The following is a 14,253-nucleotide window of genomic DNA, read 5'->3' as shown; positions in this document are numbered from 1 at the left end:
AGGCGTGAGCCACCACATCTGGTGCCTTTTTTAAAAAACAATAATAAATAAATTTTATTTTGCATATTTAAAGTATACAACATGATGTTTTAAGACATACATATAATAAAATTGTTACTATAGTGAAACAAATTAACACATCCATCATCTCACACAATTACATTTACCCCGCCCCATAACAAGAGCAGCTAAAATTGCTAAAATTTACTTATTCAGTAAAAGTTCTGAATTCAGTACACTGTTATTAACTATAGTCCTCATGCTGTACATTAGATCTTTAAACTTATTTATCTTACATATTTGCTACTTCATATCCTTTCACCTACATTTCTCCATTTTCCTACCACTCTACCCTGATCTTGGTAATCATTGTTTTATTCCCTCTATGTATATGTGATCCCCTTGTCCCCCTTTTTTTTCAAAGATTCCACATATAAGTGAGATCATGCAATATTTTTCTTTCTATGTTAGGCTTATTTCACTTAACATAATGTCCTCCAAGACCATTCATATTGTGGCAAAAGGTAGGATCTCCTCCTTTTTAAAGACTAAATAATATATACATACCACACTTTTTTTTATCCATTTGTCCACTGACAGACACCTAGGTTGTTTCTGCATCTTGGCCTTTGCTATTCATATTATTCATGCTGCAACAAGCATGAGAGTGCAGATATCTTCAAGAGGCTATGATTTCATTTAGTTTGAGTGTATATACAGAACAGGAATTGTTGAGTCATATGGTAGTATTATTTTTATTTTTGTTTTTAGTTATCTTCCACCAAGAGTATCCATGGGTTTCTTTTCTCTACATCCTTAACAACACTTATCTCTTAACTTTTTGATAATAGCTATCTTAGCAAGTATGAAGTGATATCTCATAATGGATTTGATTTGAATTTCCCTGAGGATTAGTGATGTTGAGCACCTTTCAAATATCTGTTGGCTATTTTCATGTCATCATTGGAGAGTATCTATTCAAGTCCTTTTAAAATCAGGTCATATATATTTTTGATATTGAAAGATATGAGTGCTTTAAGAATACGGTATATTTATTCCTTATATGATATATGGTTTGCAAGTATTTTTTCCCAGTCTGTAGGTTGCCTTTTAAATTTGGTGATTGTTCATTTTGCTGTGTAGAAACTTTTTAGTTTGATACAGAACATTTATTTATTTTTACTTTCAAAGCCTGAGCTTTTGGTGTGAAATCCAGGAAATCATTGCAAAATCAATGTTGAGAAGGTTTTTCCCTGTTTTCTTCCAGGATTTTTACAGTCTCAGGTCTTAGATTTAGGTTTTTAATCCATCTTACGTTGACTTGATGTTATGGTGTAAGATAAGGGGTTAATTTCATTCTTTTGCATGTGAAAATCCAGTTTTCCCAGAACAGTTTATTAAAGAGACTCTCTTTTCTGCATTGAGTATTCTTGGTGCCATGTTGAAAATTAGTTCAACATGTAAATTTGAATTTACTTCTAGGCTCTGTATTCCACTGATTATGTGTCTGTTTTCGCTAGTACCACAGTCTTTTTATAATTATATCTTTGTAATGTAATTTTAAATCAGAAAGAGTGATGGCTTCCCCTTTTTTTGCAGGGTAGGGGAAGTACTTTGGTCAGTTGGGGTCTTTTGTGGTTGTACACAAATTTTAGGATTTAAAAAAATATTGCTGTGAAGAATGCCATTGGGATTTTGATAGGGATTGCTTTGAATCTACATATTGCTTTGAGTAATATGAACCTTTTTAACAACATTTAATTATTCTATGCATAATCATGGAATATCTTTCTATTTATTTGTGTCCTCTTCAGTTTCTTTCATTAAAGTTGTACAGCTTTCAGTGTACAGGTCTTTTACCTCTGCAGTTAAATCTACCAATTTATTTTTGATATTTTTTGGATACTATTTTAAATGACATTGTTTTCTGGGTTTCTTTTTCAGCTAGATTGTTATTTGTGTATAGAAATACCATAAAGTTTTTACAATGATTTAACATCCTGCAACTACTGAATTAATATATTAGTTCTAACAGATTTTTGGTGGAATCTTCAGAGTTTTCTATGTGCAGAATCATGTCATCTGCAAAGGCAGATAATTTTACTTCTTCCTTTCTGATACAGATACCTTTTATTTCTTTTTCTTATCTAATTGCTCTTGACAGTACTTCCAGTACCATGTTAAGTAGAAGTGGTGAAGGGCACTCTTGCCTTGTGCCATATCTTAGAGAAAAAGCTTTCAGTTTCTCCCAATTGATCATAATGTTAGCTCTGAATTTTTTATAACTGTCATTTATTATATTGAAGAAATTTTTTATACTTAAACTGTCAGGAGTTTTTAATCAAGAAAAGCTGTGAAACTTCATTGAATTCTTTCAGCATCAATTGATATGATTATGTGGTTTTTGTCTTTCAGTCTATTAATGTGATGTATCACATTGATTGATTTGCATATGTTACATCAACCTTGCATACCTGATACAAACCCCACTTGGTACTTTGTGGAATTATATTTGTTAATATTTTATTGATGACTTTTGGATCAATGTTAAAAAAAAAACTTCAAAAAACTAACTCTTAGTTTTATTCAAAATTTCTATGGTCTTTTATTCTCTGTTTCTGTTCTGATCTTCATTATTTATTTCCTTCCTCCTAATAACTTTGGGTTTAGTTTGTTCTTCTATTTCTAGTTCCTTATGTTTTATTATTAGGCTGTTTATTTGGATCATATCACTGTAGCTAGAAATAATATAGAATTTCAAATTTTTTCAGTCTAAGAAAAGTTGTTTTGTGGCCCATCAAATGTTCTATCTTGGAGAATGTTCCGTGTGCACTAGAGGAAAATGTATATCCTGCTGCTGTTGGATGTAAAATTCTATGTATCTCTGTTAGGTCCATTTTCTGTAAAGTACAGTTCAGTTCCTGTATCTTCTTATTAATTTCCTGTTGGGTTAATCTGTCCACTGTTGAAAGTGGAGTACTGAAGTCTCCTACAATTATTGTATTGCTATTTCTCCCTTCATGTCTATTGATATTTGCTTTATCTATTTAGATGCTCCAATGTTGCGTACTTATCAATTGTTATATTCTCGTGAAGAATTAAGTCATTTATCATTAAATAATGACCGTCTTTGTCTCTTGTGACAGCTTTTCAGTTGAAGTCTATTTTCTCTTAAGTACAGCCACTCCTACTGTCTTTGGATTACAATTTACATAGAATATCTTTTTCTTTCACTTTCAGAATATGTGTGTTCTTAAGGCTAATAGGCAGAATATAATTGGATCTTACCTTTTATCCATTCAGTCACTCTACATCTTTTGATTGGAAAATGTAATCCATTTACATTCAAAGTAATTAATTACTGATAGATAAGGAACTACTACTGCCATTTTGGTCATTATTTTCTGGTTATTTGGTAGATCTATTGTTCCTTTCTTTTTCTCTTGTTTCTATTTGTGATTTTTTTGTTTGTTTGTTTGCTTGTTTGTTTGCAGTGCTGTTTTTATTCCCTTTTCTTTTTTGTTTGTGTATCTGCTATAGTTTTTTGCTTTGTGTTTACCTAGGAATGAAATAAAACATCTCATGAGTATAATAGACTATTTTATACTGATAACTTAAATTCTGTTACATACAGAAACATTAGACTTATACCTCTCTCCCACACAATTTCTGTCATTTATGTCACTATTTACATCTTTTTATAATATATGTTTCTTAAAAACTTATTGTAGCTATTATTATTTTTGACTGTTTTGACTTTTAACTTCCATACTAGAGATACAGATGATTTACAGAGCACCATAACAGTATTGGAGTATTCTGGATTTGACTATATATTTACCTTTACCAGCGACTCTTAGACTTTCATATGTTTTCATGTTAGTAATTAGCACCCCTTTTGTTTCCACTGGAAGAACTCCCTTAGGCATTTCTTGTAGGGTAGGTCTAGTGGCGATGAATTTCCTCAGCTTTTACCTGTCTGGGACTTTATTTCTCCTTCATTTCTAAAGGACAAATTTGCTTGGTATAGTATTCTTGGCTGATATATATTTACCTGATTGGCAATATCCATTCATGATTGTCATACATCATTTCTGGGAGAAGCAAGCACTGTCCATAAGACTCCACTGGGGGAAGACAACTGGAAGCTCATGCCTGGAATTTGCCTGGAATTTTCCCTGTGTGTCCCTTCTTTTTGTTCATTTTGCTATAATAAACTGTAAACTTTAGTATAATAGCTTTTTAGGTTCCATGAGTCCTCCTACTGATTCCTTGTAAATAAGGGTTATCCTGAGAAACCTTCAAGACTTGCATTATCTTCCTATAAATTTCTTAAGTTAATGTTTTATGAAATCCAAGGAGTAGAGGAAAGATCATAGGCATACTTTGAGCCATTTTCTTCCATGTATACATTAGCAGCAGAAAGATGTAACTGCGATGGTTTATACAAAATAACTACTATGTATCCAAGGCTATGGTGGTGGAGGATGGATAAGATATGGTCTTTTCCTCAAGGCTCAACTAGTGTATCAAAAAGAAAAGACATTAAAAAAATAAAATATAAAAAGATATCAACATTTATATTCCTTAATTTCTTTTTATCTGAGTTTACTACTATTCAAAAAGAATGAAAAAAATAATATTCATCTAGAAAATGAAGACAGGTTTACAGACTTCTTTCAAGAGGTAAGAGCTAAAGAAATAAGAGGTTTTGGCATATCCTAACAAAGGATCTTGCTTCTTGAAAAAGTTGTTTGTGCTACACCATGAAGGTATGCCATTTCATTCCTCTCACTTGAAACTAGGAGTAAAACACTGGAAGTTTTTATTATTCTCTCCTCTTAGAGCAATGCATTATAACCAATTAAAAAACATATAATTGATATGTGTTTTATTTTTATGTCCTTAAAATTGCCATATTCCAACCTAGTATCTCCTTGTATGTTTGCTAATTTTCATACTAATAAGAAGATGTTTATGATATTTATTAGCCTGCAAATTATAACTATTTAGAAATCCCTGCTTCCAAGTCTTAAAAGTAAACAAAGATCTATTTTTCATTGCCTTTTTTCTACCCAATACTTTCCAATTTCAGTTGTCTATTCTTCCATTCTAATCAAATTTTATAACAGCAAAAGTTTATGCATAACTCTGTGATTCCATTTGGTATTCCATTCTTTATGCTGCCAAGAGGTAGTACAGTTAAAGTCTGAAAATGTAAGTTCTTATCAATAAAAAAAGAAATCAATTATTAATGGAACTCTAAAAAGCGGTAGGTAAAACTTATGTAAATTTAACAGCTAGGTGGCAAACCTCTTCTTCCTTTTTCTTTAATGGCAGGGGCTAGAGCACTCATAATTACCATTTACATTTTATGTTTAAACCACATTCAATATTAGCTGAAAAACAGTAAATAAATATTAATGAATTACTTCTGTGACCTGTTAGCTCAGTTAGCTCACTATTTCAATGGAGCATTAATGAAGCCAAGGTCATGGGCATAATGGTGATAATTTGGTATAGAACACTAACGACTACGAAGGATTTTATGAATATTAACCCATTTGTTCCTCACAATACCACTTTAAGGTCCTTAGAACAAGCATAGTTATTATTGAATAAACAAATAGATTGAAAAAAGTTAAGTGACTCATCTAAAGTCACTTAATACACGGGAGTAAAAACTTGACTCTAGATTTTTTTCACTCAATAACAATGCTTCAGTTTGGATTTGTTAATTATTTTTGTAAATAATAAAATGACTATAACATTCATTACTCTACTAATTATACCTGCGTTTAGAAGCCCCTGACTCCTGGTTTGAGATTATGATAGACTCTCTCCCAACTTGCAAATAAATTACAGGTAGAATCATACATGAAGGCAATAATTAAAAATATCTTGTATTTTTTTTTTTTTTTTTTTTAGTAGAGACGGGGTTTCACCGTGTTAGCCAGGATGGTCTCGATCTCCTGACCTCGTGATCCGCCCGTCTCGGCCTCCCAAAGTGCTGGGATTACAGGCTTGAGCCACCGCGCCCGGCCATACTAAAAAAAAAAATACAAAAAACTAGCCGGGTGAGGTGGCGGGCACCTGTAGTCCCAGCTACTCAGGAGGCTGAGGCAGGAGAATGGCGTAAACCCGGGAGGTGGAGCTTGCAGTGAGCTGAGATCCGGCCACTGCACTCCAGCCTGGGTGACAGAGCAAGACTCCGTCTCAAAAAAAAAAAAAAAAAGAAAGAAAAAAAATCTTACAAATAGGAACAGAAGTCAAATGAATATGCTAACACGCGCAGGCATTTCCATTTCCACCAACTTTAATTCTGCAACTAATGAATGCAGAAGCATTATCAGTGGCCTGCATGCAATGTATCCATTGAACTAGTATAGTGAAACTGAAAATGAAATGCAGAGACAGAGACTTTGACTCATTTTTACTGTCTGATTTTTAGACACCTGATATTATATTAATCAGAAAACTGAGCAGTCATCTCTTTACTGTTTTTGAGATGACTGAAATCTTGTTCTTCCCCTCTCAATGGCTCACATGTAGCAGAGTACTTCTTGTATAAGGAGGCCAGCGGTAGAGGAAAATGGAGAGTGCCATTCACATCCAAAGAAAGCAATCTTTCAGATAAAGCTATGTAATGGAAACAGAGAAAGAAAGGTACTGGAAATAGTGCTTGCTAGGAAGTATAATCTGTCCTGGATTGCACCTGGTTAAATAACTGAAGGCTGCCTTAGGATATATGCTATCTCTGTTTTGGTAAAGACCTGAGTAGTAAGAGCAGAATGTTCTCTTCCAGTGCCAGATGAAGGTTTCTGCAGTGTCAGAAATTGAGCTAGGGTTGTGCACAGTTGATGGGATGTTTTTACCAATACACAAGTGACACTGCAGATAGCCATGACAATCTATGCTAGCACTATGTCTACAAATCCTAGGCCTAGGATTTCAAACCAGAATGAAAAAAAAAAAAAAAAAAAAAAAAACCTGGAAAGAATAAGGTAAGAACAGGATGAGGTTTTTAAAAACCACCTTGAAGAAATTTTTAAAATTGTAATAAGAACATAAAAATCTTCACTAGAGTCAACGTAGAACAGAATTGATGCCAAACAAATCAAGTCAGTGATGTCAGCAAAAATCTTCAAAATTTCTCCCACAAAAAGGGATGAATTGATAAGAATGACAAGTATAATATAAGATACGAAGAACAGAGTAACAATATCTAATATATTGAAAATAAGATGTTCTGAAAAAGAAACAAAGCAAGTAAAAGAGAAGGTATAATTAAAGTTATAATAGAAAACTATTTTTAAAGGTAGAAAAGACCAGAAGCTATAGTTTTCTAGGAAAAATTAATAACATATTTTGGATTGCAAATAAAAAGAGTAGCTAACATTTTTCAATATTAACTTTCAGTAGCAAATGAAAATATGTTTATAGAGATCTGAGATAAAAAACAATTGGGAATACAGAATTCCAAATCAAGTCAAGATGTCATTTATGTATGCTAGTAACAGAAAACATTCTTATATATGCCAAAGCTCCGTAAATACAACACTCATTCCCTCTCATAAATGAAAGAAACAAAATGAAACCTCACAGACATACTCCATGCAACTGGGAGTTTAATCATCACCAAGATATTTTAAATGGGGAAGTACTTGGGAATTGGTCAGTATTGAGTAACGAAACTTGTTACAAATACACAGTTAAGTATTTTTTCCCCTGGAGAGTTTCCCTAATGTTTTCTTTCAGTAGTTTCTAGTTTGAGGTCTTAGATTTAGATCTTTAATCCATTTTGATTTGATTTTGGTGTATGGTGGAGAGTTTAATCATCACCAAGACATTTTAAATGGGGAAGTAGTTGGGAATTGGTCAGTACTGAGTAATGAAACTTGTTACAAACACACAGTTCAATTTTTTTTTCCCCTGGAGAGTTTCCTTAATGTTTTCTTTCAGTAGTTTCTAGTTTGAGGTCTTAGATTTAGGTCTTTAATCCATTTTGATTTGATTTTGGTGTACGGAGAGAGTAATTTCATATAATCATTACAAGTACATGATATGAGACTGTGCATATGGATACCCAGTTTTCCCAGCACCATTTATTAAATAGATTGTCTTTTCCTCAATGTACGTTCTTGACATCTTTGTTGAAAATGAGTTTACTGTATAAGTGTTGATTTGTATCTGGATTCTTTATTTTGTTCCATTGGTCTGCGTGTCTCTTTTTATGGCAGTACCATGTTATTTTGATTACTATAGCTCTGTAGTGCAATTTGAAGTCAGGTAATGTGACTCCTCCAGTTTTGTTCTTTTTTCTCAGGATTGCTTTGGCTATTCTGTGTCTTTTTTGGTCCCATATAAGTTTTAGGATGTTTTTTCTATCTCTGTGAAGAATGTTTTTGATATTTGTATAGAGATTGCATTGAATCTGTAGATTGCTTTGGATAGTATGGACATTTTAACAATATCGATTCTTCCAATCCATGAACAGAGATTAGCTTTCAATTTTTTGGTGTCCTCTTCAATTTCTTTTATCAGTGCTTTATAGTTTTCATTGTAGAGATCTTTCACTTCTTTGGCTAATTCCTAGGTACTTTATTTTACTTGTAGCTGTTGTAAATAGGATTACTTTTTTATTTCTTTTTCAGATTGTTAACTGTTGGCATATAGAAATACTACTGATTTTGTGTATGTTGATTTTGTGTCCTGTACCGATACTGAAATTGTTTATCAGTTCTAATAGTTTTCTTGTGGAGTCCTTAGGTTTTTCCAAATATAAGATGATATTATCTGCAAACAAAGATAAATTCATTTCTTCTTTGTGTAGTTGAATGCTTTTATTTCTTTCTCTTGTCTGCTTGCTCTAGCCAGGACTTCCAGCACTCAAAAGATTTCTTGAATTATACCCCACAGCATAGACAACCAAAGCAAAAATGGACAAATGGGATCACATCAACTTAAAAAGCTGCTGCACAGCAAAGGTAACAACCAACAAAGTCAAGAGACAACCCACAGAGTGAAAGTATCCATAGACTATCCATCTGACATGGCATCACTCACCAGAATATATAAGGAGCTCAGACAACTCTGTCCGAAAAAAATCTAATAATCTGATTAAAGATGGGCAAAAAATCTGAACAGACATTTCTCAAAAGAGGATATACAAATGGCTAACAAGTATATGATAAAATGCTCAATATCATTTAAAATGAAGGCAAATTCAACATGAAATGCCAAAGTTTCCCTAGACTGGGAGTACAAATGAATTAAACAATTTTTTTTTCAGACTGTGTTTCATGGAGTTCTTGAGGCTTCTTGGGCCACAGTTAGGGCTGAAGGGGTAAGGTAGAAAGGGATGACTGGATGAACCTGCTGCTTGATCTTTTGACTCTGATGAAGCAGAGCAGTTGTATGTGGTTTACACATGGGACTTGTGAATTATTCATTGTTTTATTGGTGAAAATGTTTGATAAACATGCTCCAAGTTACAATTCCGCTGAGCTTTCATGGAACAGATTAATAATAGAAAGACCACTTGTTCACAGACAGGGCAGGCTACACGCTCATTGGACCTTTGCAATCACACAGAGCCCCATGCTCAGAGGAGCTCCGTGCTTGGGGCTTAATACTCTCTGGTGATGGTCTTAAAACTTTTAATAATTTCATCTTTGAATTTTGATATTGTCAGTGAAATCAACAGGGCAATAGAGCCTGTATTGAGGGATTGAAGCCTTTGCTCACAAGTGATCCTGCTCAGAGTTAGCCCTGATTCCCACCCTGCCTTCCTTGGTAGGCTCTCTACACCCTGCTCCTCATCCCATGATACCTCTGCTTCTCCTGCTTCTCCCATCAGTGTCACCTACTCCTGTTCTGGCCCAACAAGTGCTGCTATCTTTTGTCTCTTTCAGAAGCCTGAGTGTGGGTGTGGAGAGAGTCTAGATAGAATGAGCAACCTGCAGCATCTCAGAGCAGATGTGGCAGGAGTTGTCTCCATCAGGGGCAGGCAGTGCCTCAGTGTGCATTTGACATGTTACTAGGCAGTGAGGAGCTACTCACCCACCCCATCTTGATAATGGCTCATTCAGGTCTTGAGGTGGTAATCCTTGACAGTATCCCATCCACCACTGGTTGACGTGGCAGCTCATGGGAAGGGGAAATTTATTTATCTGCCTCCAGTTAGGACATGGTGCTGTGGAGTGGTGGCTTGAAACCCGGAAGCCAGTGGGCTGTGCTCACGCCAAACCATGGGGCACCTGTGACCATCTTCTCCCAATGGGTATCCCTGTCCTGAGAAATCAACAGTGCTTTTAATGACACTTCCTTTTTTCTGGACAAGGATCCAATGGTTTCATTTCACACTTGCTGTTATAAATCATGTAGCTATCCCTGTACAACTCTTTCTTTTCAGATATTTCTGAAAGATCCCTAGGTGCTTACTGATTTCTCCATTACTTCTGGTCACCCTGGAAGCTGGATTCAAAGCCAACCACACCAAGGCTAATTGTGTGAGGAATTCACGACTGATCCCACAGTAAACAGGGGTAGGAGGATTGGTGAATCTAGAACATCACCACTGATGAGGAAAAGCAGCAGCAGCAGTGACAGGAATCTCCACCAGTCAGAGGGGAAAGGAAGTAATGCAGACAAAGACTTGTATCAGTCCTCTAGAATTCAGAGGAAAAACCACTTGAGATGACTTTCAGGGAAGAAAAGTTAAGAGGGATATAATGACTGGAAGGTCAATGGATGCATATTAGAAGATGACAAGGTATAGACTAAGGAAGGAACACTGTACACATGCTGCAGAGATGACAAATGTGAAAAATAATTTGGAGCTGGAATCAATGGGATATTAGATGGATCTTTAAAATAAGCAAAAGAAAGAGGGTTAGGATGGCTTCTGTGTTTCTGGCTGGGGAGAGCAGGTAGATGGAGGTATCACCTATCAGTATAGATAGGAGTGATGAGAGATTTCCGGTATTTAATGCTGAGTTCTTCTTTAGAAGTGTTAAGATGTGTATTAGGATATTGCAGTTGTACTTGACAGAAATTTAACTCACACCATTTCAAATATCAATCACTGGGTTACATAAAAAGAAAGAGGGTGATACAAGAAAACAAATGGTGTCATCAATGCTCTTTGCTTTGCCTTTCACCTTTATGCCACTCTTGTTTTAGGCTTATTACGTTCAGGTGCTGCCACACAGCAGATACACAGATTATCTGGCAGCTCTGGATCCACCCTTACAGTTCGTGATCCAAGACTAAAAAGAAACTTTTTCCCTCCCAATACAAAGTTGAAGGAAAGGACATGAATGGCTTTGGTTATACTCTTACTCTCACGTCAAACATTGCTGCCAAGTGGAAGGGAACTACGGTTGGCCAGGTCTGGGTTATACACCAGAGAAGGACAATTCTGGGACAAGCATCTTTGGAATCACAGGGAGAGACAGAGGAGCAGTTCTGCATTGGAGATGGTTGCTGATACTAAAAGAAGGAGTGAAATGCAGACTAAAGCATCAGACTCTAGTTAAAAATTGTAAAATGTCTAGATGGGGTTGAATATCAGATAATTGACATAGATTTCTTGGACCCACGTAGCAGGTGTAAAGAGAAGACTGAGGCCTCTGGTCTCTTCTGTTGAAACTACACTAGGAAATAACCTTTCTGTTCTTTCTACTTCCACACTATGACCTCTATATTTTCCTGATCATATCGTGCAGCCCAGCCCAGCTCAGCACTAGGTATTGGGGCAGAGAAAACTTTCTGGCTAGTGGTTTTCCTCCTTGTGCCCTGACTTGGTCGATGTGCTTTGAATCAACCATCTCTCTCACTGCAGTTGTGGGAGCCTACCCTTGGGTGAGAAGTGAAAGTAAAATATACACATAGTTCAAGGTCTAAAAAAACAAGAAATGCTGTGTTAGCCTGAGGCCCAATTCAGATCTCTCAATGCAACTTTTACCAGAGCTTTGCATAAAGGTGGGAGACAATCAGCTAACTATTGACAAAGTGGTACTTTCCAATTTGGTTATTATCCATGTAGGTTTGCTTCTTTGTGGAAATCGGAAGGAAAAATAACAATTGTGTTTATTCATGCACCGGAAACTTCTAAAAGCATCCAGGAATGGAGAGGTAAGCTCTATAATTATAGTTTTGAGAGTAGACATTTGTAAGTGATATCTGGAATCATGGGCTTGGAGAGGGTGACTCTAGTGTGAAGGAGTATAGAATGAGAAGAAAAGAGACGCTTGAGACTTTTTCTTTCTTATGAATGATATGTATGATACTAAAACACTAACACCAACATCTGTGTGCTCCTTTTCTAGATGATAGATGCTATTAAGCAAGAAATTAGAAGTAAGTCCTCTTGGGTAAAGCGTGTTGTTTTGTGTAAAACATCGACTTTGTCCATTTTTATTGTAGAATTAAGAATAATATACTCACCTGTGTCCCCAGTGAGGGAAGAGGTTTGTTATTGGTGACTGAGGCAAGTGATAACTGAACTTGCCTCAAGTGACCTAAGAGATTGTCAGCTGGATGTCACGGTCCATTTCTGTCTTTAGGAAAGCAATTACAAGGATAAAACCAATCCTTCCCTGGGATTGGTCAGTGATGAATTGTAAGTTGTTTGACAGCAAACAGTGATATCCATTATGTCATCTTCCCTCATAAATGCCATGAACTGCCCCAGTCTTGAGAATCTGGAAAAATGAAGAATGTGAAGAATGATCACTTTCAGGTAGAAAGCAAAGACATCACAAGTGTCTGCTAAAATGACTATATTAAGCACTGGCTCTTTGTCAGGGACTTTGTTGCATCCTTCATACATGTTATTTTGTTTGTTCTTTATTATATTTTAAAAATGTGCATTTAAAAAAACATATACTTTAAAAATGTGTATTTTTCTTATTTTACAGATAAAAATCTTAAAGTGAAATCATTAACTCAAAGATCACATGGTGTCTAAGTAGAAGATTCAGTGTTAAATTTGGGTTTATCTGATGACAAAATTCATGCTTTTCCAGCAAGTGATACGGCTTTCTCTAAGTAGGAGAAAGAATACGAGTGAATGAATGTCACAAAAGCCAAGGTAAATTGAGTTGTTGTAATTAGAAGATGACATACTCAATGTTTCAAGGAATCAAGTAAAATAAGAACTAAAAAGAAATTATGTGATTTGAAAAATAAGGAATTTCATTAACATGGTGAACTAAGGCCCTTCACATATTATAAATAACAGAAATAATGGATAAAAGATAACCAAAAATACTTTTAATACAAAGCTGAACTCAAAAGAAAGGGATAAAAAGCACAAAATGCCAAAAAGAAGATTGAATTCAAACATACAATGGGAAGTAGAAGTTAATATTTTGCTGGGAGTTTGGGGGCTCAGATTCATATATTTGCCCCGGGATTGGATCTTAGATTTTTAATATCCATGCAGGCCTGGAGACAGAGCTTCTGGCAGGGAGGTCCTCAAAGGGCTTCCCTATCTCTTAAAAAGGAAATTAAAAAGCTGTATACCTGGATGACAATGCAATAAGAAAGTTCTCTATTAGCACAGAGAAATGAGAGAAAGACAAACGGTCACTCCTGAGACACAGACATATACTGCCTACATGGTTGGGAACTAACAACACACTTGACACAGAAATACCAGAACTTTTCTGTATTTACAACCCAAGACACAAGGTACTCCCACAGCTAAAGTAACTGCTAAAAAAGAGCTGACAGTACAAAATTGTACATTTTATAATGAAGCAAACCATAAGAATGGAGAGCCTACAAGTCAGCAATTAGTGGGATTGTCATCCTAAGAAATAGGACACATAAAATAGTAGGACAGAGATCATCAAGCAAGTATGCTAAAATTTCTTAAAGAGGTTTTAAAAAACCAAAAAGACTATAATTAAATAATAGACAAGAATAGTCAATTACCTATTCTTTCAATGGAAGAATTTTAAATATTAATTTAAAATTTAAATTTAAATTAAATTGAAACAATTAAATTTAAATTAAATTAAACTTAAATTTAAATTTAAAAAATTTAAAATAGAACCAAATAAAATTTCTAAAAATAAAAATAGTCACTAAATTTTTATAAAGACTTTAAGAGCTTTACTGATATACAATATATATATCAGAAAATTTGAAGCTAGTTCATACTTGTATTCCCAACATTTTGGGAGGCCATGGTGGGAAGATCACTTGAGGTTAGGAGTTCAAGAACAGCCTAGGCAGCAGAGC

The sequence above is a fragment of the Rhinopithecus roxellana genome, chromosome 2 (genome assembly GCF_007565055.1).
Source record: "Rhinopithecus roxellana isolate Shanxi Qingling chromosome 2, ASM756505v1, whole genome shotgun sequence".
NCBI classification, from domain to species: Eukaryota; Metazoa; Chordata; class Mammalia; order Primates; family Cercopithecidae; genus Rhinopithecus; species Rhinopithecus roxellana.
Note: the sequence above shows the minus strand (reverse complement) of the source record.